Genomic DNA, 27,074 nt, shown 5'->3' with positions numbered 1-27,074 from the left:
GCCTTAAAGCATAACTTTTGTCTCATGACCCTCAATGAATAAGTAGATCCTCATTATTTACTTCCTTGAATTATAAGAGAAAGAGCCCTGGACTCAAAGTCAAAGAAACCTGTGGAAGAACCCTATCCTTTTCGAAAGTTCTGCAACTTACAGCGTCACTTTGGGCCTTAGTTCCTGCACCTATAAAATGGAGACTACCTTACAGGTAGTCAAGAGGATTCAGGGTCTAACACAGGTGAAAGTTCATCACCTCATAATTGGCATGGGGTTCAATCCCTGTTCAAACCACTCCTTACAGCCATGATATGTGGGATGGAAAAGGCCATCTGATTGTCACACTACAGAGGACATCTGAGAGACACACTCGATTCTCCTTTGACCAGATTCCTTCACCCGGGGGTTTTCCATCAGGCTGCACATCCAACTCAACGAGCTGTACAAATCCTGGGCCCCGCTGGGTCAGACTCTCCAAGGTTAGAGCTGTGAAACGCGGACATGTCTTAGTTGCTCACCAGTAGCAACTGATGCTGATAAGTAGCCCGTAGTGCGAACGTCCAAACCACTGAAAACAGAAGCACCTCTTCAGCTGAACAGATAACCAGTCTGGAGGAGGTTCCAGAACCACACATCCCGGGCCCACTGGAATGGAGACCCAAGCAATCAAGGAAATAATTGGCTGGAGAAGGGGAAGCTCCCCAAGCTGCAGGCAGCTGGCGAATCAGCTCCTCCAGGTGCGAGGACTAAAGAAGGAAAGCTCTTGCCTTTCTGATTAAAAGCAATCACCGCAGCAGGGGCGTGATCAAAAAGACAAGAGTGTTTGGTGCACGCACCCATGAGCTGGCTCTATGCCAAGCCCACAGCATCTGCTTAGAAAGGGGGCAAGTGAGGTATTGCAGTAAGGCTCCCACAGCCTGGCTTGCTTCCACCTGCAGAGCCCCACTGTGTGCTCTGTGCCCAGCCACAGCTACCTCTTCGAATCTTCACGACAGCCCCACTAGGCAAGCGTCGTTATCCCCGTTTTACAGAGGAGGAAATTGAGGCACGGCAAGCCTAAATGGCTTTGGTAGTATGCAGCCAGGATAGACGCCAACAGCGGTCTGCCTGTCTCCAAACTCTGTCCTTGAGAGTTTGGGGACTATGTGTTGTTACTTCAAATCCATGAGCCTCCATTTGCTCATGTAAAGTGATGGAAATGTGACTATTGTGAAGAGTGAGATAAGAGATTAGGAAGGACACGGGAACATCAGGAAATGGCAGCTGGTATTGTTGGTTAATGTTGCTAAAGGATCCCTCTGAATCCCTACTACAGCTGAATGGGGTCCCAGGAGTAGGTGTGTAGGCATTTGCTGAGGAGGTTTGAAAGCCAAATTAAACTCTAAAATCATGACTGAGATTAATTGTATACTTACTGACAACACACTTTGTTAAGGTTTGAAAGCCAAATTAAACTCTAAAATCATGACTGTTTGAGATTAATTGTATACTTACTGACAACACACATTTGTTGTATTCTTCTTTGTCTTTTCTAGTAACTCTTGGAACGTGATTAAAAATGTGTTCCTAAGTGGAAAAGTCCCTCAAATGAGAGACAAATCAGTTATTTAAAGTTGAAAAGGTAGGTCATGTTGTGACGTGATGATACACATACAAAAACACGTCTCCCAACAGACACGCAATTTGGGACATTTGCTCACACTGCAGCACGCACACATTCCAGAGCCTGGGCCCCCCTTCCCTGTGGCATCGGGGGGCCTGTGAGGACAGCAGCAGGCACCAGCCCCAGCGCGCCTCTGGTAAGTGCCTGGGCTGCTATGACAGGCCTTCCTCCTTCCCTTCTCCCTGCGTTCTCCCTCTGCCCTGGCTCCATGCTCTACTGGGGCACTGCATGGGGTTGCAGATGATGGTGTCCCTGGAGGCAGAGGGCAAGTTCCACACCAGCTTGTCCCTCGAGAAGGCAAACAACCCATTTGGTTTGCCTCATATTACATAATTTTTCAACATCCCCTCCGTGGGTTTTGCTATTGAACCATTTCAAGACCACTTATGTGCCTAAAACAGCACGCAGTACCTTGAACCCAGCACTGTAAATACTATGTGTTTGTAAACTGTGAAGAGCTACACAAAGGTTGGCTGTGGCATTCCCATGTGTGTTGTGTCTTGTGCTTCTTTGTATCACCAATGAATGCACCACAGCAACACCTGGGAGGATTCAAAGAAACATTTGTTCAATGAATAAATGAGAAACCATAAAGTCTATTAAGGTAAATGTTCAAATGCTGTCCCTGAAACTTGCTAAAAGCTCTCATGGACTGAGTGCTTCGCTATGTGCCTGGACCTGTGCCATGAGGGTGTCAGAGGCCCCTTGGTGAATGCCGTCATCAGCCCCATTCTCCAAATGAGGAAATGGAAGCAAAGAGCTGCAAAGAGACTGCCCCAGGCCACGCCTGAAGTGAGGGACAGAGCTGAGGTTGGAACCCAGAGTTCTAGCTCTGGAGCCCAGTGCCTTAATCACTCTGTCCTGCCGCTCTGAGAAGACAGCTCAGCAGAATAAATTTCAGAACTTGGAAGAAAATGTAGGCATTTATAGAGTCAAACACACATACTTTATTGATGATGAATATGAGACACAGAGCAATTCCCAAGATCCCGAAGTGGTGAAAAGAGCTTAGACTTTTATGTCAGACCCCAATGGGTGAGAATTCCAGCTGTCACTTAATCGTTGTGTGGCCTTGGGCATGTCACTGAGCCTCTCTGAGCAACAATTTGTTATTTAAATGGATATTTCCCTTAGAATCGGGAAAGGGGGAATGTCCTTTTAAGTCCACTGCCAGACTTAGAGATGTTGTGCCTAAACACCCAACAAGAGTATCACAAAGCAGGTGCTCAATAAATGGTAAAATTCCTACTTTTAATAACCTGCTTAATGCCTCTGTCTCTTTGCACACATTTACTGTTACGCTATGCATCTGGCATACTCCTCCTGGTCCTTTAAGACAGCAGCTCAGGGGACCAGACCACCCAGGGAGATGTTCTGGCTCTGCAGCTCTCTTGCTTCACAGAGGTTCTCATTCCTCCCTTGGAACCATGAAGGCATCTAGAAGGAACAGCAAGGCTCAATAAGAGATAGGAGACACATGACTCTAAGGCCAAGTCCTTTCCCAAAATAAAAAAGGAAAAGGAAATTGTGAGCAAATGTACAACCATTCATTCAACATTTATTGAGCATCTGCCACATGCCAGACATTGTTCCGGGCACCGAGGAAATGATGTTGAATGCTGTGTGGTCCTTGTCCTGGTGCAGTTAAAGGCTAGTGGAGGAGAAAGACAATCTGGGTGATAAGTGTGAAATCACACTGTGGGTAGAGGACCCGAGGCAGAACTCTGGGACCACACTTTGGAAGACCAGCAAGAGTTTGCCACAAAAAGGAAGACGAGAAGGGAAGAAACTGCCGGTACATCAGAGTGGCTCCCACAAGTGTGGGTGCAGAAAACCAGGCACCCTCACCTTTATCCTAAAAGGCCTCTGAAGGAATAAGCAGAACAGTAACGGGGATGAGATTTACTTTCTAGATAAGTCCTCCCCCCATCACCATGGATCATTCTTTAATGACAACATTAAGACAACATTTCTGCCAAAGCCCGTTTTGAGATTTCTGTTCCTTTCAGCCTCTCAGATGTTGATGAGTTCTCAGTCTTGGCTTACCGCATAGAGATTAATGTAGTTCAACCCCAAGGTTTCAATTACACAGAGAAATGTGATAAAGTGGTGATGAAAGCTGGTAAAACTTTTTTTGTGAAAGGGAAATATTAGGACATTTGGCAGAACACATTTTGTCATCCTGTGTTGTTATCAGGTGATGAAAGCTGGTAAAACTTTTTTTGTGAAAGGGTAATATTAGGACATTTGGCAGAACACATTTTGTCATCCAACACACATACTTTATTGATGATGAATATGAGACACAGAGCAATTCCCAAGATCCCGAAGTGGTGAAAAGAGCTTAGACTTTTATGTCAGACCCCAATGGGTGAGAATTCCAGCTGTCACTTAATCGTTGTGTGGCCTTGGGCATGTCACTGAGCCTCTCTGAGCAACAATTTGTTATTTAAATGGATATTTCCCTTAGAATCGGGAAAGGGGGAATGTCCTTTTAAGTCCATTGCCAGACTTAGAGATGTTGTGCCTAAACACCCAACAAGAGTATCACAAAGCAGGTGCTCAATAAATGGTAAAATTCCTACTTTTAATAACCTGCTTAATGCCTCTGTCTCTTTGCACACATTTACTGTTACGCTATGCATCTGGCATACTCCTCCTGGTCCTTTAAGACAGCAGCTCAGGGGACCAGACCACCCAGGGAGATGTTCTGGCTCTGCAGCTCTCTTGCTTCACAGAGGTTCTCATTCCTCCCTTGGAACCATGAAGGCATCTAGAAGGAACAGCAAGGCTCAATAAGAGATAGGAGACACATGACTCTAAGGCCAAGTCCTTTCCCAAAATAAAAAAGGAAAAGGAAATTGTGAGCAAATGTACAACCATTCATTCAACATTTATTGAGCATCTGCCACATGCCAGACATTGTTCCGGGCACCGAGGAAATGATGTTGAATGCTGTGTGGTCCTTGTCCTGGTGCAGTTAAAGGCTAGTGGAGGAGAAAGACAATCTGGGTGATAAGTGTGAAATCACACTGTGGGTAGAGGACCCGAGGCAGAACTCTGGGACCACACTTTGGAAGACCAGCAAGAGTTTGCCACAAAAAGGAAGACGAGAAGGGAAGAAACTGCCGGTACATCAGAGTGGCTCCCACAAGTGTGGGTGCAGAAAACCAGGCACCCTCACCTTTATCCTAAAAGGCCTCTGAAGGAATAAGCAGAACAGTAACGGGGATGAGATTTACTTTCTAGATAAGTCCTCCCCCCATCACCATGGATCATTCTTTAATGACAACATTAAGACAACATTTCTGCCAAAGCCCGTTTTGAGATTTCTGTTCCTTTCAGCCTCTCAGATGTTGATGAGTTCTCAGTCTTGGCTTACCACATAGAGATTAATGTAGTTCAACCCCAAGGTTTCAATTACACAGAGAAATGTGATAAAGTGGTGATGAAAGCTGGTAAAACTTTTTTTGTGAAAGGGTAATATTAGGACATTTGGCAGAACATGTGTTGTTATCAGCAGGAGAAAGCCTGGTCCCCACCCTTTAGGCCTTTCCCACCACTGTTTCAAGGAGTAGTTTGCAATCAATCAAGGAGATAGTGCTTAAATTTGGATGGCCTGTCTATGTCTGTCTTCCTCTCCCCACCCCATGAATAAGAAAGATTCTTTTCGTGACAGGGCCATATATTAAGAGCAAGCTTTCAACCCTCCTTCCTGTGATAAGCAGCCAGAGACAGTTTTGAGCCAGACTGGGATCAAGATATCCTACCTTTTCAAAGCTCAGCACAAAGACTTCCATCAACAAAGCTATTTATCTAAGAGAAGAAGAATTCTCCCAGAAGTCCCTCATCTGGATAGCATCATTTTTTAACACCTGCTTTCTTCTTTGCCTCCTTGGTTTGTACTCGTCTTCCTAGTTTAAAAACATTGCTACTTCTGTCGCTAACACTAAATTATCTTGCTATAATTTACTGGTATTTTAATGATAATGTCTCATTCTATAGCTCTTTACTATTTAGAAGTAGTAATAGTGATGCACTTGCATTACCTGGTCCCCAAAATAAATGGCCTGTTAGATAATATGTTTCTTGATTTTTTTCCCACTGCATTTGACAATCCTAGTAACCGTGAACATCCCTTCTCTCCTGGAACTTTTTAGTAGTTTCTCATCTTGAGTCCCAAGTCTATGTCCCACCTACCTGTTGACCAAACTAATGTATCAGTCAGCTTTTACTAGGTAATGCTGTGGTAACAAACAATCCCATTATCTCAGTGGCTTATCACAAAAGTTAATTTGTGAGTCACATTACATGTCAGCTGCAGGTTGGCTGTAGCTCTGCTCCGTATGTCTTCTGATTTCTTGGACCCAGACGGAAGGAGAGGACCTGTTGGGGCCTTGCCATTTTTATGCAGTACAGAAAGAAGCAACAAGGTCTCCTAACAATTCTGCTCGATATAAATAACTTCTATTCACATTTTATTGCCCAAATTAAAGCACAAAGCTTAATGTCAACGGTACACAAAAGTATAATCTTTTTAGAGGAAAGAAGCAATAATTATAACAGTAATATAACCTTGCTGATATTCACTGTAGAGAAACGTATGGTCCTCTCCAGAGACAATATCTCATTTTCCTTTCTTTTTTTCCTTTCTCCCTCCCTGGCTTCCTTTCTTCAACACCCTATGCTGTATCCTCCCCCATATTTTTCCCACCTCAGAAGCCTACCCAGTGCTGTGCCTCCCCCCCCCCCCCCCCCCCCCGGGGAATCTGGAAGTGACTGATGATCTAGAAGTGGAATTAATGATCACCAGCTCCTGCAAAGCCAATCATAGCAGAGTAACTTATTTACTTTATGATGAGTTATTGTGTTGGAAGGGCAGGATAAGTTTCTTTAGAATTTTATAGATAGAAGGTTTTTTAGAAAATAATCATCATCATTTAATTTTGTAATCTTAAAACAAAAACCCTGAGGCCCAGAGATATATATTTATTTGCTAGTGTTCACAAGGTTAGAGAATGATAAAGCAAAGACCATAATTCAGATTTGTTTTTTAAAAAAAATCAAGGCCCTTTCCATCACCCAAAGACACCTAACCTGCTACAGACAAACTTTAGTGAGAGCTAGACCTTCATCGCTCATAAAATGCCGTGAAGATGAAAAACTGTGATCCAGAAGATAAGTGTGTTCAAATGGAATTGCACATTGTTGAAAAAAGATACCCAAAGAGAACTGATTAACGTGCCCATACCCATCTTAAAGAACTATACTATAAGAATATTTGCGCCCTAACCGGTTTGGCTCAGTGGATAGAGCATCGGTCTGCGGACTGAAGGGTCCCAGGCTCGATTCCGGCCAAGGGCATGTACCTTGGTTGCGGGCACATCCCAGTAGGGGGGTGTGCAAGAGGCAGCTGATTGATGTTTCTCTCTCATCAATGTTTCTAACTCTCTATCCCTCTCCCTTCCTCTCTGTAAAAAAATCAATAAAATATATTTTAAAATAAAATTTAAAAAAGAATATTTGCTAGGTTTTATCCTAGCCAACACTTCTATTCATTACTATATCAAGAACATAGTGTTGATGCTGTGCTAGTCAATGGCACTATTCAAATATCTCTGAGCACATAATAGAGCTGCAATTTCTTACCTCCGTGTGGCTAATGAGGCCATAAAACTAATTCTAGCTAATTAGCAAAAGTAACGTGCATTTCTTTCAGACTGGAGCATCTAATTGCTGGTGTGAGATCTTTGGCAGTCTTCTCCCTTCTGCCATGTGGACCAGCAACATTCGAGGTGGAAGTTTCTCAGCCTGGCTCCTGGAATGAGGAGACATGGAGCAGGGTCCCAGCAAATCCATGATGGACCGTGACATAAGCAAGAAACAAGTGTTTGGATATTATAAGCCACTAGGATTTAGGACTCATTTATCCTTCAATAGACCTGAACCTGTTCTGACTGATTCCCATAGTAACAAAATCTATTGATATAAAAACAAAGCTGAGAGAGATAACCAATATAATGATTGGCTAATTCAAGGTGCAAAAAGCATGGCAACAGGTTAAGATTAAGGGCTAACTGTGTCTAGCAAGATAGACTTTAGGAGTGCAAATGGCCCAGCGGACATGGCTCAGTGGTTGAGTGTTGACCTATGAACCAGGAGGTCATGGTTCAATTCCTGGTCAGGGCACATGCCCCAGTTGCAGGCTCGATCCCCAGTGTGGGGTGCGCAAGAGGCAGCCAATTAATGATTCTCTCTCATCATTGATGTTTCTATCCCTCTCCCTTCCTCTCTGAAATCAATAATTTTTTTAAAAAAAGTATAAATGTAATTTCCTGCACTTAAGTTTCAAAAATCAATGGCAGTTCATAAGGATTTGTGACCTATAAACTCAGTAGAAATCAATATTGTACTTTGGCTGCCAAAAATGCCAAACTCATGGGTAGTCTATATTCATAAAAATATAGTATCTAGCCCCAGCCAGGTGGCTATGTTGGTTGGAGCATCGTACATACACAGAAAAGTCTCTCCACTCCTCTCTCTCGGACCCACAGATAAGCTCGGCCTTTGTTGGGACAAAGATCACACTGAAGTTGTCTATATGAAGATGTCAGAAGTTGTGAATTTCTTCAGGGAAAAGGGACTACCTTATTTATTTATATTTCAATATTCAGTACATACTCAATTTCATAGCATGGAGGTCAGTCAGAAGGAATATTCTAACCAGCAGAGTCCTAGAAACCCTCTGTGCTCTGCCTATTATTTCTCCCTCTCCCCAGTGCCTGGCAACCACTGATCTTTTTCCCACTGTCTCCATATTTTTACCTTTTCCAGAATGTCATATAGTTGAAATCATACAATTTGTAACCTTTCCAAATTGGCTTCTTTCACTTAGTGTTATACATCCAATGTTTATACCTTTCCATGGCTGAGTAGGTCATTTTTTAGAGCAGAATAATATTCCATTGTCTGGATGTACCAGAGTTTCTTTATCCATTCACCTACTAAAGGGCATTTTGGTTGCTTCCATATTTTGGCAATTATGAATAAAGCTGCTACACACATCTATGTGCAGCAATTTTTTGTGTGGACAAAAAAAAAATGAGTCAACTGATTTGGATAAATACCAAGGAGTATGCTTGCTGGATCATATGGTAAAACAATGTTTAATTTTGTTAAAAATTACCAAACTATCTTCCATAGGGGCTGTTCCGTTTTGCATTCCTACCAGCAATGCACAAGAGTTCTTGGTGCTCCACATCCTTGCCAACATTTGATGGTCAGGGGTTTCAATTTAAGCTTCCTAATAAGTATATAGTGATATCTCCTTGTCCTTTTAATATGCAATTCCCCAGTGACACATGATGTTGAGCGTCTTGTAGTATGCTTATTTGCCATCTGTATATCTTCTCTGGTGAGGTATCTGTTCAGATATTTTTTCCACCTTTAATTGGAATGTTTGTTTTCTTATTGTTGAGTGTTAAGAGGTAGATGTATATTTTGAATACAAGTCCTTTATCTGATATGAGTTTTGGAAATTTTTTTCCCAGCATATGGCTTATATTTCATTATCTTAATGTCATTTACAAAGGAGAAATTTCGAATTTTTGTCAACTTATCTACTTATCATTTTTTTCTTTTATGATTTGCTATTGGTATTATATCTAAACCTCATCATAAAACCCAAGATCACCTCAATTTTCTCCTGAGTTATCTTCTAGGAGTTTTATAGCTTTGCATTTACATTTAAGTCTATAACCCATTTTGAGTAAATTTCTTTAAAGGTATATGGTCTGTGTCTAGACTCATTGTTTTCTGTTTGTTTCCTTTTTCTTTTTACAAGGATGAAAGTAATAACTTCCAAACTCTTTACATGTCAGAGCTGAAACCAAAATTTATATTTTTAAAAGAATAAATATTATAAACGTGTATTTAAAAACCTTGTTCAAGAGAATAATGACAGAAAATATTTAATATAATGTCAAATAAAAAATAGCACATTACAAAATAGTATATCCAGAAAAAAAAGATGAATTTTGTTTTTAAAAAATCTATTTATATACATCAGAGAGGAAAATGGGTTATCACAAAGTTGTGCATTACCTACCTGCTTTTCATTTTTGTGTGATTTTTCTTCTGTATTTAAAAATTTATATACGTGTTAACAATGAACATCTATGAATTGTATAATCAGAGAAAGGCAATTAATGCTGTTTTGGGAAAGTGAACAGTAATTTTCAAGAGAACAGAGTATCCAACAGTGTGAGATATGTGCCAGTTGCTATGGGGTCACTGTCTGGGCCACACTCCGTGCTGAGGGATCAGAAGTTTCTCAGGACCACTCAGCTTCAGCCAAGGCACATCCACTTCATGTGCTGCCTAGGATAGTGGCATTAAGGATAGGGAATGACCTCTGAGCGCCACCTCCATGGTTTGGGAAGCGCACTGAACATCCCTGTTCCCTTTAGAGCAGCGGTTCTCAACCTGTGGGTCGCGACCCCTTTGGGGATTGAACGACCCTTTCACAGGTGTCGCCTAAGACCATCGGAAAACACATATATAATTACATATTGTTTTTGTGATTAATCACTATGCTTTAATTATGTTCAATTTATAACAATAAAAATACATCATGCTATCAGATATTTACATTACGATTCATAACAGTAGCAAAATTACAGTTATGAAGTAGCAACGAAAATAATTTTATGGTTGGGGGGTCACCACAACATGAGGAACTGTATTAAAGGGTCACGGCATTAGGAAGGTTGAGAACCACTGCTTTAGAGATTTAGCATGCCTCAGTGTGCCTAGAAAGCTCCTTGGGTTGCTACCAGTTACATAGAGTGATTATTTATTTTATTTTTATTTATGTTGCCTCTTTTGTTACGGGAGGGCTGACTCTTTATTGTGTTTCCAAACTCATATCGGGTGTGCCGTCACTTACGGAGGACAGCAGCCTTCCCAAGTCATCTGTAATGGACCACAGGATGAAAACCACTGGAAAAAGAGAGGCAACATTATGCAGACCCAGGCAGAGTTGGCCCATCTCAAAAAACCAAGATGTTGTGGGTGAACGAAAATTTCTAATTCATAGTCAGAGTGACAATAGATTCCTAGATTCATAAAATATGCAAAGAACGAAAATATGTTTGGATAGGCCACGTTGGCACCTCAAATTGAACCAACGGAACACAATTTAAATTCAAGATTTGCCTTTTTAATGGGAAATTTGCATTGAAAGAGAGATAGAAGAGTGTATATCAGAGGAAAGGGTCCTATTTTAGCATCATGATTTTAAATTGTAGTAAAGTTGCATAGAGTAGAAAATAACTCAGGCATGACAGGATAACGTCACTTTAATAAGAAGTCCATCTGGGCTTCTGGTTCAAGGTGATAGATTGAAACCTTGTGTTCACCACCGTGTCTCACGCTTTACCCTTCTAAAATGACACTATAGGAATTCAGAAAGTACACACCTCTGAGGGCAATGAATGGGAGAGAGACAGATGTCAGCATCTTTTTGGAAGATGGGAGGTGGAAGGTGTTAGTGGACCTGAGAACGCTGAATGCCAGGTGCTGCAGTTAAGGATGCCTCTAAGTCACGGCCACTGGTGCTACACAGCTCCAGAGAGGCTGCGGCCTGGAGGTGCCAAGCAAGGGGGTCAGTGAAAGTCTCCTTAACAGCCAATTAGAATCCCAGGCCCCGCCCTCCTCTGAAGCCAGAAAACGACCTCTCCCACTCAGAGGATTATTATGTGAGAAACTGAACTGAAGCCATTATTTTCTGTTTGTTTTTTGTTTTGAAGAGTTTTCACTTTAAAAATTTTTTTAAATGGATTTATTGGGATGACATTCGTTCATGAAACCATACAGGTTTCAAGTGTACAACTCAACAAAACATCATCTGCACACTGCATCATGCACCCATCACCCCAAGCAAATTCTCTTTCCGTCCCCATTTCCCCCCTTGCCCACTTCCACCTACCTCCCACCCCCTTTCCCTCTGGCTATCACCACACTGTCCTCTGTGTCTATGATTTTGCTTAACCCCTTCACCTTCTTTCATCCAGCTCCCCAACCCCCCTCCCCTCTGACAGCTCAGCATGTTTCATGTATCCATGCCTCTATTTCTATTTTGTTCATCAGTTAATTTTGTTCATTGGATTCCACATAAAAGTGAGATCATATGGTATTTGTCTTTCTCTTACTGACTTACTTCACTTAGCATAATAATCTCCAGATACATCCATGCTGTCACAAAAGTTAAGATTTCTTTTTTTTTTTTTTTTTACTGCTGCATAGTTCCGTGGTGTAAATGTACTACAGGTTACCAGGTGTAGTATACTGAACACAAGGTGACTAAATAATGTCTACTATTGAAATATAAGACTCTCCATTCCACTAGTAGCACCTGGCTCCAGGAATGCTGTTAACCAGGTGTATTCTTCCCAGGCAAAAGACTAGTTTCCTGGGAAAATTCAAATGGACCACTAAAAAGATCTATAGCACAAGTATTTCAGACTCTCCCAACAAAATGTCCTGATTTTACCAAATCAACCCACAGTGAAATTGACACACCAGTGAAATTAACATACCAGTTGTCAAAACCCTCCCATAGATTGTAGGATTTCCAATCACCTATTTACGATGTCACTCTTAACCTTACATGGGCAGCTAAGGATCACTAGACATTTGTGTAAAATCTTCAATGTGAAACAGACCAAAATGAACATTTTTTTAGAAGCAACTCAACTCAGCAGAAATGGAAAAATACAGGGGGAAATTAGAAAACTGCAATTGATAAACTTAGATGGCCAGGAAAGGAAGAATAGGATGCTATTTTCTAAAAGAATGTTTGTAAAAGAATACTTATAGAAAAAGAAACTCCTGCCCGGCTGGCCTGGCTCATTGGTTTAGCGTTGACCTATGAACCAGAAGGTCACGGGTTCGATTCCCAGCCAGGGCACATGCTCAGGTTGCAGGCTTGATTCCCAGTGTGGTTCATGATGGAGGCAGCCAGTCAATGATTCTCTCTCATCATTGATGTTTCTCTCTCTCTCTCCCTCTCCCTTCCTCTCTAAAATCAATAAAAATATGTATATTTTTAAAAATTAAAACAAAGAAAATGAAACTCCTGTAAATTAAAGGCACGATAAAAGAAATACAAATTCAATAGAATGGTTGAAAGAGAAAATTGAGGATAGCTCTGGGAAAGTAGACCCAGTAATGGAATACATGGGGGGAAGTGTTAAAATAAAATGAAATGGAGACCAGGCTTGAAGATCCTCTGATCAGACAAAATCATTTAAATCATTTAGGTAAAACTTAATCTAGTTTTATATTTTACTAATGTAAGCAAAAATTACCTTAGTTAATTTTTGCAAATACCTCATAATCACAATCAACACTTGTCAAATTCCTAAGATAATAAGATAAGCACTTTTAACCAATCTGCCCCTGCTATCCCCATTGTAAGAACCAATCATCATCAAGGCCACACAAGTCCTCACTGTCCCTTAGGAAACCATCCTGTAAAGTCAGGCCTCTGAGCTTCATACCAGTTTGGGGTTTGACCTCTTCCAGGTCACAGCAGTTAGTTTCTTGTTTAACAAAATGTTCATATAAGTAAAGCTCTCCAATTTTCTTTTGACAAAAGATAGGGCAATTAGAGGATCAATGTAGAGGTCCGACAGGTAGTATTCCAGAACCAGGAAAACAAGAAGGGGCTGGAAAGAGGTTACATGAAAAATAATACTAGACCTTTTGTTCAAAACAAAAGCATCTGAGTTTCTGAATTGAGTGTTCCCACTCATTGAGTATCTATTGTTGTCAAACTTCAGAACTTTGAAGACAAAGGGAAGACCCTAAAACCTACAGGGGAAAAGAGAAGTACAGAAGTGAGGTACTAAAGACTAAGAATCAGTATTGTGTCCTTTCTAGCAACACTGGAAGCCAACGCTTAATGCAGCAAAGCCTTCTCAGTTCTCAGGTTTGTAACCCAGAGTCATGACCAGATATATTGCCATTAAAGTGTGAGTATGGGGGGGAAATGCATTGTCATACATACAACTGCTCAAGAATTACCTTTCTTCAACCCCTTTTCTGGCAATGACTGGATGATGTTCTCTACCAAAGTGAAGAAATACATCAAAAACTAAATAATAGGATCCAGGAAAGATATAAACAGAGGGGAGGGTAGAGGGAAGTCCCAGGAGGATGGCTGTGAGCTGGGCCTGGAGAGTCCCCAGCCTAGACTGTAGCAGAAAGACAAATGATTCCAGAAGGAAGGGTTTCTGGGGGGGGGGGGGTGATAAAATACCTGGTGAATTTGACCATGTGGCTAATAGTTTTTAAATGAGTTTTTAAATTAAGTTGAAGGATTTTAAAGAATTAATAATAGGATCATTAAAGTGTAGGCAAAAGACCAAAAACAAAGTCTGCAATTAATAATTCCAGGAGAAAAAAAAAAAGTTATTCAAGAAAAGCAATTTGATCACAGTACACAACTCATCTCACCCTCACACAGTTGGACCCGCCTCACACAGTTGCTGGAGTGACCTAGACCCATGTCATTTCCCCTCTTACAACGTCTCAGCGACTCCTCCGGTCTTTCAGGACAGTGTACAAACCTAAGTGAATCCCCTCACCGTTCCGTGAGTAAACAAGCCCTGCAGAGGTGGCCTGACTTTGTTAATCCTGCCAGGGAAAGCCTGAGAGGCTCTGATTTCTGTCTCCTGGTGTACTGCCCCTTCCCCTGCCAGACCCAGTGCAAGGACACGTGTCCTGTGCTTGTCTTACAGTGCTCTGTGCTCTGAAATAACCAGTCAGGTACAATTCCCTCTTAGAACATGCACTCAATTCCAAGAGTTATTCACTCTTTTTTTTTTCAAATATATTTTTATTGATTTCTTACAGAGAGGAAGGGAGAGGGATAGAGAGTTAGAAGCATCCATGAGAGAGAAACATCAATCAGCTGCCTCCTGCACACCCCCCACTGGGGATCGAGCCTGCAACCAAGGTACATGCCCTTGACCTGAAATGAACCTGGGACCCTTCAGTCCATGGCCCGACACTCTATCCACTGAGCCAGACTGGTCAGGGCAAGAATTATTCACTGTCCATTAATTATTCCGCTATCCCCTATCCATTAACTACAGGACGGAGCTTTATTCCTGTGATAGAGTTATGTTAAAAGTTACAGAAAGACTTGAGGAACTGGAATAAGCTACCATGAGATGGTCACTGCCTCTGGGGAGACAGTTGCCAGCTTCTGTCCTGTTGCATCACCTCTCCTTTCACATTCCTAGGTGACCAGGCATGAAATAATGGGCTGTTTTAAGAAAGATGGTGGGGACGAGTGGCACCTGAACCTCAGCGCTCATGACGTAAGGCTGCCTTGATCCATCTCAGAACCCTCACCTTCACTTTTCCATCCGCCAAGGTCCCAGACCGCCGCTGCAGCAGAACAGCATTCTGAGGATGCCACCCTTCTTTCTCAGCATTTATTCATTCAGGCACCAATCTCTAGCAGGTACCTGCTCTGTGCAGGCAATGCACTAGTACCGCGTACAGACATGGTCCCTGGCAAAGGTTAAGGTCAAGACTCTAGTGAAAGTTGACAGACGGCACATGCAAATGTGGCTTGAATGCCTACTTTGTGCCAGACCCTGTGCCAAGTACTGATGAAACACATCCTCCTTTTCCACAGAGGGAGCGAGCAAGTGAATAAGTAATTATAAAGTGGCATGATGCGATGAGTGATGATAGAAGTAAGCACAGAGTGCTATGGGAGCCCAGAGGTGCCCAGCCTCGTCCCATGGAGTCAGAAAACCTTTACCGGAGACGGTGGCGTTGTTGCTGAATCAAAAAGGAGCAGTAAGCATTAGCTAGGTCAACACAGTGGAAAGAGAGTCTTGGGTGCAAGCCCTCTCATCACTCCTTCCACCTGAGGCCCCTCTCCTCCAGGAAACCAACCCCCACCCTCCCCAGCCACTTGGGCCTTCACTGAGCTCTCTGACCATGGTCCTCCTGCATCTGTGTCATCAATGACTGGTTCCAGTAAGCACCTGACTCACCTGGCTGTCTGAGACTTCTCCCAGGAAGCTTGCCAACAAAAGAAAACAAAACTAAACAGATTTCCAAGTCTAGCCCCACACATTCTAACTCAATGAGAACAGGTACTTCCTGTGGGCTTCCAGGGGGAATCAATCATCCAGCCAGCCTTGGAAATCACTACCACACACCGTTTCTTTTCACATCTCCCACATGGAGCTATGTTTATTTCCTAAAGAGATGTTAATGCTATTTTCTCACCTCTGTTAGAATCTTTTATATCTTGAGCTGACATAAATTTTCTGCCATATTCACTGCCAATCTCATTTCTAACACAATGCTGTCATAAAATAGGCACTCAATAAATATTTTACTAGTAAGTCAGTGACAAATGGATATGCATAGGAGTCAGAAAGAAGGGCAAAAAGATAGACATTTGCCCTTCAACACTAAAATGTGTACTATGTCATTGAATAATTCTGATGCATGATATTTACATGGTGCTTTGCAATTCGCAAACTGTCTTCTCATCTGTTTATTGTAGTTGATGGGTTAGGCAGGGATATTCTTATTAATTATTACTATTATTACCACTATTATCATTTATAAATTAACAAAATGAGGCTCTGAGATATTGAGAGACTTGTCCAAATTCAGGAGAAGATCACAAACAAGTCTTAAAAATTCCAGAAGCTTCCTCATATTTCTTCCTCACCCCATCACTTTTTCAAAGGATTTTTTAAAAGGAAAGTAAATGCCTTCTTTTTCTAGTTAAGATGGAGGTGGAAAATATTGGGGGTGGAAATAAATCTCATGTAAGGAATGTATTTATCCATGAGCTAGCCAGTGATGAATTTGTGGGTACCAGGGAATCATTCTAGTCTGGCCACAGGAAGATGAATGCCTGCATTTGGCAGGAAAAAAAGGATGAGGGTGGCAGATATTGGCCCAAGAGCCACCAGAAGGTTTTGTCATTACCTTCCGTGACATAATATTTGCAATGATTAATGGAAACTTTTTGCACGGTGATATTTACTCCCAGAGTTTGGGGAGTTAAATGTAAACATTCAAACAATGGACAAAATTTCTCATCAGAGATAAAATCTTGGGTCACAGATCCTGGTTCACAGACAGGGTGCCGATGGGAGACATCTGACAACACAACAGGGTTCCAGGGGAATGTGGACAACCGCACCTCAACTTACCCCGAGGCTGACTTTCTCCCTAGGAGGATTGGGTACTTGGTCAACTCCCTGCACGATAATCCTGCCCCAAAAGATGAGGCAACGATAGATTGGAGGGCTCCAAACAGGGGTTTTGAGGTAGGTGGATGATGTATTCTCCTGCTGGGAAAGGCATACTTTGAGGGATGACCACAAGTTCGCTCAGTCATTTTCATACAAAAGAACCATTACACGGCATGGGAACTGTGAGCCTGGGAAATGCACAACTGCTGTGCAGTCGGCAAACATACCGGCTGTAAGCACTGAGGGCCTCCTTCCTTCTCCTTCACAGTTTCAGCAAACACATCAGACCTTGTTCACTCTCTGCAGTCACAGCAAAAGCACACGGTGAACCAAGCCACACAGGCCGGTCCCCAAAACCATCTCAAGTCTTCCCTCCTCCTCACTCAGCACCCGTTGAACAGTGAAGCCTGTCAGCCAGTCCCCTTCCGTTTGTCCTCATGGCTATCGCCCTACTTTTTATGACAGGCTTCTCGTGACCATTATAACAACCTCCTGAGTGGGTTTCTTCCTTTGAAGTTTTTCCCTCTCTATCTTTTCTCTCCTCTCCTGCCTGAGTCATGCTTCTAAGGAGACATGACCAAGTTGCTTCCCTGCTTCAGATCTGTTGAGAGCTTTCTGTTATTGTGTGTGTGTGTGTGTGTGTGAGAGAGAGAGAGAGAGAGAGAGAGAGAAAGAGAGAGAGAGAGAGGCCCAGAGTTGCTTGCATTCCTTTCAAGGCCTTCACCATCCCAGCCCAGCCTACCTGTATAACCTTACCTTCCTCCCGTACCCACTCCTTCAAACATACAGGCAAGCGCAGACTGTGAAAGGGGGGCTGACTGTGCTAGCCAACTCCGCGGGAACACTTCTCCCCCAGAGCCAAGTAGAGCAGTCCTGCTAAAGAGACCCATGGATTAAGGACAGTCAATGTAGGAAGAGACAGAAACATTGTCTCCCACTTATTATCTGCCACCCTGACTTTTAAAAAGGTAAGTGAGATTTTTAAAAAGTTGTGTTTGTTTTTAATTAGATGTAGTGCCGCTCCCTATCTTCTTGCTCCTTATTTTGATGTGCCATCCTCGCTGCCTGTGGCATCCTATCAGGAATCCCATCCATAATTGGGTAGACTACCCCCCACTCTTTAATCAATTCCTTTGTTGATGCTTCAGATCTGAGTGGCTTCCTGGAGCGGCTCCAGCAGTGCACAAAGGCAGGCGTGGGCGGTCCCCTGGTCCTCTCCTCTTGTCAGCCCAGGGCCAGGACCCAGATGACCTATGGGCAACCATGGACAGCAGCGCCCGAGCCCTCCGCAGCGCTGAGGCCAGCCCGCTGCATGCACACTGCACTCAGAGTGGGCAGGCAGTCCGCGACCACCCCTCACTGCCCTCCGCGGGCTCCCAGCTGCTCAAGCCAAGCCCCGCCCCTCCAATATGTTTCCATCTTTGTTTTTCCAGCATTAGCATAGTGTCTATTACATAATAGGCAATAATGCCTATTAAATTAGTAATGACGGAACCGAACTGAAAAGACATCAACTGACTTAAACTGAAAACAAATTTGAACCACTAGAAGTGACCTTGTCATTGCTTTATTCTATTATTTAAGCAAACAACCTCTCAAGGTCAACTCATGCACAAAGAAAGAAATTAAGTCATAATCCTGCTATGCAGAAAGAGCCATATTTTGCATTTGGGCACATATTCTTTCCATATTTTATTTGTTTCTTTCTGTGCAAATATTTACACAAATTAATGTACATGTGATTTTTAATTTGAAATATGACACACATATAGAAAGAAAAAAAGTGCAAATGTGCTGCCAAATGGGTGAAAAAATGAACCACCCAGGTCAAGAAACTGAACATTTTCTATAGTCCAGAAGTCTCCTTCATGCCTTCAGAAATGAATTTTTAAAATTTGAAAAATAAATGTACTATGATTTGCATAACAGATAAATTCTGCCAAACCAAACCACGGCATGCAACATACATCATCACAGTGCAAATTACTTAAACACCAGCTCTGGGAACCATATTTTCCAAGATAAAAACCACAGTAATAAAAACTCCTCATAGACTCATATGTTCCAAAGTTAGTAACTCTTTTCTCTTCCTGGATTTAATTTTTATTGAACAGCAGCCTGAGACATCTTCCACAGCCATTATCCTCAGCTTAGAAGGAACAGCTATTCTTTTTTTTTAATATTGTGGTAAAATACATACAACATACAATTGACTTATTCAATCATTTTAAGTGTACAATTCAAAAGCATTAAATACATTCATGATGTTGTGCAACCATCCCACTATTTCCAGAACTTTTTCATCAGCCTAAACAGAAACTCTGTACCCATTAAACATTAAACTCCCTTCTTAACCCTGTTCTGATAGAGTATTTTTAATTTTTTTAATTTTTTTAAATATATATTTTATTGATTTGTTACAAAGAGGAAGGGAGAGGGATAGAGAGTTAGAAACATCAATGAGAGAGAAACATCGATCAGCTGCCTCCTGCACACCTCCTACTGGGGATGTGCCCACAACCAAGGTACATGCCCTTGACCGGAATCGAACCTGGGACATTTTAGTCTGCAGGCCGACGCTCTATCCAGTGAGCCAAACCGGTCAGGGCAATTTTTTAAATTTTTTAATTTTTATTGAATTTATTGGGGTGACATTGGTTAATAAAATTACATAGGTTTCAGATACAATTCTATATATTTCATCTGTATGTTGTAGTGTGTTTACTACCCCAAGTCAATTTACCACCACTCTCCAACCCCTTGGTAACAACTATTGTATCTTTAGTCTCTATAAATTTGCCTATTCCAGGTCCCTCATATAATGTTGAATATTTTCAAGATTCACCCATGGTGTAGCATGTTTCAGAATTAGAAGGAGCAGCTTGAAGGTGAGCAAAAAGCCAGAAAGATGTCTTCGTTTACCAGGCAAAGAGTTCACATGGAGAACATTATCTCAAAGTGGTGCTATAGTCAGAAAACTAAAGAGATTCAATATGGGTTTAGACACAGTCTAGATGAGCATTCTTTTTTTTTTAAGGTAAAATTAGTACATAAAATCATGTAGGTTTAAGGTTTATAATTCAATATATAGATAAGCATTCTTGGACCAGTTAGTTGTTTTCTCCTCCTCCTCCTCCTCCTCCTCCTCTTTTTTTCTCCTCCCAATGCCTTTCCTCACCTCTATGATGCCCCTTTTCTTTCCCTCCTCTGCTCCCCAGGAAAACATTCTTAGGGCAGGACCTATTGAGAAACAGTTGTGAAACAGGAATCAGGAGACAAGGGTTTCACACTGGCTTTGACACTGGAAGATCATGGGCCAGTCTCTGGGCTCATGTTCCCCATTAATATGTAAAAGGGTTGGCTTGGCTAACCTGTAGGTTTTCTTCCAGTCTTGGCTTTCTGGATTTGATGCTACACCCACACTAGGTGGCAGTGTTACTCCTTCCAAGGGTATTTGCATTTAAACCTGGGACAGAGCCTTCGGCCAGAGGGAGGAAGAGCTGATGGTCGAATGCCAGACTGCCTTATGTGTCTAGGAGAGGTATTTCCCTATCATCGCACCACCTAGGACAAGCTCACCTGGTTTGAAACTTCTGATCAATATTTGCTCATACCATGTTCATTAATTTCTCTCCTAAAACTGCCCTATGATGACCTCTGATCCCTAAAGCCCTGTATCGGCCCACCTAACTCCCCTCTTCTCAATCACAGCCCCCTCCTTTTTCCCTAATGGTAACCCCATTTCCATAGTCGTTGCTTCCTTTCTTTTCTTTATACTTGCACCACCCAAGTATGTAACCCTAAAATCCAGGAGATTGATAAGCTTCCATTGATTTTCAAGTATCCTTAGGATTTGAGTCTATTTCATAGGAAACCATACTAGAAATTGTAGAAAAAGACAGTATAGGTGTGGCTTGTGCAAGAAAGATAACATAACATAACTTCCATCAATGGCACATGATCAAAAAAGGAGATTCTGAATTCCAGGCAGGGCTGATGTACAGTGAGAGCAACCTCAGGGCAGCTGCTCAGCGTCCCAGGAGCCTCAGCATCACGGCACCTGGGGCTGGCAGCTAAATAGGCATCCTCTGCCCGCACCCTTTCTGGTGGCTTTCATTTCCTGTGTCTAACATTCCCCCCACATCTTTTAAGCATCTTTTAAGCGAGGGCGGCCTGCCTGCCTAGAACCTGCTCTTCAGCCATCATGAGCGAGCACTGAGTTCCCACTGTCTCTGCCAGGGCACCATTTCTGGTTAATTTTTTATAGCCACCTTGAAGGGCAGGGCTCATCCGCCAACTTGCAGGTGAGGAAATGGAAGCTCAGACTGTTATGCTCTTGGCAGATCTTTCCAGCTTCATTTTTCTATGCAAATGAGCCATGCATTCAAGGTGCATTGCTCGTCCTTAAAGAACTTTTTGAATTGCTAAGCTTTTACAACGTTTAACTTAGCAAAAATGTGATTCTAAAAATAGCTAACATTTCTTGAGCACTTATTAAATGCCAAAGTAAATGCTAAAATCTACATTACTTTATTTACTCTCACAATAATTTTCTGAGGAAGCTGTTATCATAACCCCCATTTTATAGATCAGAAAGCTGAGGCTTAGAGACCTTAATAACCCAGGTTGGTCTGTCTCCAAACCCAGGCTTTCAATCTCTCAGGCAATGCCCCTCCACCCTGACTCCTCCCACGTCTGCCTGTGGATGCCTTCCTCAATTCATATTGTGATCATTCCCTGTCTTTTTTCAGAAAGCTGAGGCTTAGAGACCTTAATAACCCAGGTGGGTCTGTCACCAAACCCAGGCGGGTCTGTCTCCAAACCCAGGCTTTCCATCTCTCAGGCAATGCCCCTCCAACCTGACTCCTCCCACCATCTGCCTCAATTCATATTGTGATCATTTGCCGTCTTTTTGTCATGTGTCTCCAAACTCACTCCATGTTGGAGTGTCCTGGTGGGTTATAATTAGGCCCTGCAGCTTGCCAACTGGGCCAAAGCGGCTTGTCATCATTCCCCTTTCACCTCCAGCATCCAGGGCTTCACCATCTGCCACCCAGCAAGGGAGCCTGAGATCACTCTCTCGCTTGAGGGAGCGAGCCTATGGGAGTCATCCTCAAAGCAACGCTGCTCAGAGGGCATTCAGGCTTCATCATCGGCCCTGACAACCCTGGCCTCTCAGCATCCATCTGCCGGTCCCTGGGAGCTTCACTGACCTCCCAGCAGCATCGGTGAGAGCAAACCCTCCAGTCTTAAGGGCGTGGAGAGCCCCTTTTCCGTCCTGGCTGAGAGTCACGTCAGCAAAGGCCGGGCAGGGAGGCTCCATCAGTCAGAATGATCGTGCGGGGAGGCTCAGGGCAGAGAGAATGTGACCTCTGTTCTCCAGGGACCCAAGCCTGTCTCTGGCAGGGCAGGGTTTAAGGCTAGAGAGTAGGGATCATGAGATAAAGTCAGAGGCTATGGGAGCTGGGAGGGACCTTGATCATCATCAAATCTAACTTTGTTGTTTTGCAGATAGGAGAGCTCTCACTTTCTGTTACCTGCTAAACCCATGTGCAATATATTTCAGAGAGGAAGGGAGAGAGAGATAGAAACATCATTGAGGAGAGAGAATCATTGATAGGCTGCCTTCTGAATGCCCCCTACTGGGGATCGAGCCTGCAACCTGGGCATAAGCCCTTGACTGGAAACAAACCCAGGATCCTTCAGTCTGCAGGCCGATGCTCTATCCACTGAGCCAAACCAGCTAGGGTCCCATGTCCAATCTTTAGTCAGCTTACCACCCATCATCAGCCTCCTTCTGGAACCTTCCTGACCTTTCCTGATTCTCTCCAAGTTAGGACAGAATCTCCTGATGTGCTTGTCCATAGTTCCTGCACTATCTTTCTGTCTAAACGCCAACCTCTCCATCAGACATAGAGTTAGTCCTGTTCACAGGCTGTAGCCCTAACACATAGAATAGCGCCAATAAATACTTACTGAACAGGAAGCAACCTGCTCAATTCACCCAGAGGAGTAAGGTTCACCTCACCGATAGGTAAGGTTGAGTCACAGCCTCTGTCTTCCATCCAACCTTGGAACTCCCAAGCGTCTCCCTCACACAGCCCAAGTCCTCACAGAACCTTCTGTCTGCCCAGCGCTCCCATGCAGGCCTTTCCTGGTGACAGTCCTTTCCATAAGTCTGTTTCCCTACCTTCTCCATCCCCTGAGTGCCCTCAATCGTATCTTAGCATCCCATGGGATAACCCATGACAACAAAACTGTTGCCCTCCAGAGCGTTTCCATTAAAGTCTCCCTCACACAGCCCAAGTCCTCACAGAACCTTCTGTCTGCCCAGCGCTCCCATGCAGGCCTTTCCTGGTGACAGTCCTTTCCATAAGTCTGTTTCCCTACCTTCTCCATCCCCTGAGTGCCCTCAATCGTATCTTAGCATCCCATGGGATAACCCATGACAACAAAACTGTTGCCCTCCAGAGCATTTCCATTAAGAGAAGCGTGAAGATACAATGCATCCATCCCTCTCTAACCTATTCCGTTCTCCAGGCTACTATCTTTTTTGACCCTGATGGTTTTGAAGTTATTTGGTAGAATGTCCTTCAGGTTTTCTGAATGTCTCCTCATGATTATATTTAGAATGCACTTTTTTTTTTGGTCAGGAATATCACAGGAGTGATATTTGTCCTCAGTGGGTCATTTCAGGAGACGCACTATGTTGGTGATTAAAGTAACTTTTTATACTTCTCATGGTGCCCATGTTTTCGCCGGGGCAGGCTGGTAGGCTTCATCCCACAGGGCAGCTCCAGCACAGCATCCTGACTGCCCAGAGCAGAGTGATGAGCACCACTACCCACTGGGAAGAGGGCCATGATTGGCCTTGAGCACAAGTCACTAGAAAAGTGGTACCAGAGTCATGAGGTGCTTTTCCTACTTGAGTTTATTCCGTCTTGACAGGACACATGAGGGGCAGGCGGCTCAGGAATTCGTGTCTACTCTTCACACACTTGACCTATGGAAGCCAAAGGCAGAGACCCACACTGGGCTGATCGTAGGAGGGTAGAAAGCAGGGATAGCTTCATGCCCTTAACAAAGAGGCCATCCTTGCATGGAGAATGTTTTTGAATTTCATTTCACATTCATCAAAGACTTTTTTCAAGGGGTGAATTTCATCAACAAGAATAAATGACCTTAATGAAAATGAGGAACTTTGGGTAATTTGCTAACAAGACCCGATCTGCAGCCATAGGAGCTCATGCCAATGACTTCTGGTTATACATGGGTTTCCTTTGAAAATAATCCCTGGGTATTCTTAAGTATTAATGCTGAGCAAGAATAACTTATTTATTTATTTATTTACTTGGTTGGGGTGACATTGGTCAACATGAATATATAGGTTTCAGGTGTGGGTTTCTATTACAAAATCTGTATATTGCACCACGTGCCCACCACTCAAAGTCAAATCTTCTCCTGTCACCTCATATCAGGAGCCCTCTCCCCCACCCCCTTCTCTCTGGCAATCATGACACTGCCTTTGTGTTCATAAGTTTTAGTTTTATATCCCACATATGAATTAAATCTTAGCTTTTTCTGTCTGACTTATTTTACTTAGCATAATGTTCAAGGTACATCCATATTGTTCAAATGGTGCTATTTCATCCTTTCTTATGGCTGAGTGGCATTCCATTGTGTATATGTACCATGTATATGTACCAGTCCTCAATTGCAGGACCTTTTGCTTGTTTCTATGTCTTGGCCACCATGAAGAATGCTGCAATGAACATAGGAGTGCATATATCTTTGCAAATAAATGATTTCCAGTTTTGGGGTATGAGGAATCACCAGACTGCTTTCCATAGATGGAGATGAGAGCAGTAAAAAAGAATTGCTAATTGAGCAAATTGGCCAACTATAAAGGTAAGATGTGCCGGTAAAAAAAAAATTTGGGGTGACATTGGTCAACATGAATATATAGGTTTCAGGTGTGGGTTTCTATTACAAAATCTGTATATTGCACCATGTGCCAAAGTCAAATATTCTCCTGTCACCTCATATTAGGACCCCTCTCCCCCACCCCCTTCTCTCTGGCAATCATGACACTGCCTTTGTGTTCATAAGTTTTAGTTTTATATCCCACATATGAATTAAATCTTAGCTTTTTCTGTCTGACTTATTTTACTTAGCATAATGTTCAAGGTACATCCATATTGTTCAAATGGTGCTATTTCATCCTTTCTTATGGCTGAGTGGCATTCCATTGTGTATATGTACCATGTATATGTACCAGTCCTCAATTGCAGGACCTTTTGCTTGTTTCTATGTCTTGGCCACCGTGAAGAATGCTGCAATGAACATAGGAGTGCATATATCTTTGCAAATAAATGATTTCCAGTTTTGGGGTATGAGGAATCACCAGACTGCTTTCCATAGATGGAGATGAAAGCAGTAAAAAAAGAATTTCTAATTGAGCAAATTGGCCAACTAAAAAGGTAAGATATGCCAGTAAAGAAAAAAACAAAAGATACTCAAATAAAATAACCCTGTTCTCAATCTGTTCTGTTCTATGTTATTTTATTTTTCATTGGCTAAAAGTAGTACATGTTCCTGGGGAAGTAATTCAAACAGCGAAGAAGAGAAAGAAGTGAAAAGTGGAACTACCCTTTCCTCCTCCACCCCTGTGGCTCCTCCTCAGCATCAGCCACAACTAATTGCTTCTTGGGTGTCTCGGAGCTTTCCACGTCAGCACATGGACATGCGCTTCATGCTCCTGACACCTGCACTCCTGTCTGGACAATGTTGAAGGAAAATTTCTTTAACCCATTCTCTGATATTGACCTACAGTGTTTCATAGTTTGGCTATTGCAAACAATGCTGCAATGGAGAGCCCTGTGTATACCTTCGCAGACTCATGTGCCTCTAGCTTCAGGGTCAATTTCTAAAAATAAAATAGTTGAGTCAAATTTCATATGCATATTTTTACTCTTTTTCCCCAAATTACCCTCTAAATATATCACACCAATTTATTCTCCCTCCAACAACATAGAAGGTTTCCTACTTCCAGACCCACTCCTGTCCCTAAGCAACACTAGGTATCATGGAATCTCAAGGTGTATGTCAATCCAATAGAGAAAGATGATATCTTACTTTTTGCATTTAATGTTTATTTTATTTTGAATGATATTACATATCTTTTCATATGTTTTTGCCCATTGTCCATTTATGTTTCTCTCTCTACGAATTGCTGGTTTGTGGCCTTTTGCTCACTTTTCTATTGAGTTACCCTTTTCCTATTGATGTCCGGGCACCCTTTGCTTGCTAAGAAGGTTAGCCCTTTATGTTTCCAAATATTCATTTGCCATTTTGCTTTGAACAAAGATGTCAGTTCTGCCAGTTGCATGGGGTCCCTCTAAGCCTCAGTTAAGATCATATTGTTTTTACTGATGCAAAGTCCTAACTGATGTACATTGCTTTTCTTGATTCTGTTCTTATTTTCTAAACAGCAGAGTCTGGGAGAAAAAGCACACACTTTAGAATCTGAAGAATCCAGTTTAAATCCTGGCTCTGCCACGACTTGCTAAGAAAGACTGAGTGGATTAATGGTCCTAATTTGCATCCCCTCTAGCTGTGCCTACAGTCTTGTAACCTTAGCCCCTCCTGGCAGTGTGACCTCTTTTGCCAATGCAGCAGTAGCAAAGTTGAAGCAGAGGCTTAAAAAAAGACTTCCACATTTTGTTTCTTTGTGGAGTCTGCCATCACTGTAAGAACATGCTCAGGTTACCCTGGGGAAAAGGACCACGTGGACCAGAGCTGAGTTATCAAGTCTCCAGTCGTGTGAGAGAGCCCAGGCAAGATCTAGTCATTCAGCCACCTATAGTAAGTAATAAATGATTTGGGGGAGGGGGGATGCAGAGATTTTGTTATGCAGCAATTGTTAATATAATATTTATATTATTAACCTTGCTGCATCTCAATTTTCAAATTTATAAGTTGGGGATAATATCAACTATATAGGACTACTGTGAGAAATAAAATCATTGTCCTAATGATGACAGCCCAGTTCTTACTATCAAAGAGGAAACTGCACTACAGGTTGTGTTTTGGGAAAGAGTTGGAAGGGACTTCAG

Source organism: Myotis brandtii, unplaced genomic scaffold (genome assembly GCF_000412655.1).
Source record: "Myotis brandtii unplaced genomic scaffold, ASM41265v1 scaffold468, whole genome shotgun sequence".
Classification (NCBI taxonomy): domain Eukaryota; kingdom Metazoa; phylum Chordata; class Mammalia; order Chiroptera; family Vespertilionidae; genus Myotis; species Myotis brandtii.
This window is presented reverse-complemented; position numbering follows the sequence as displayed.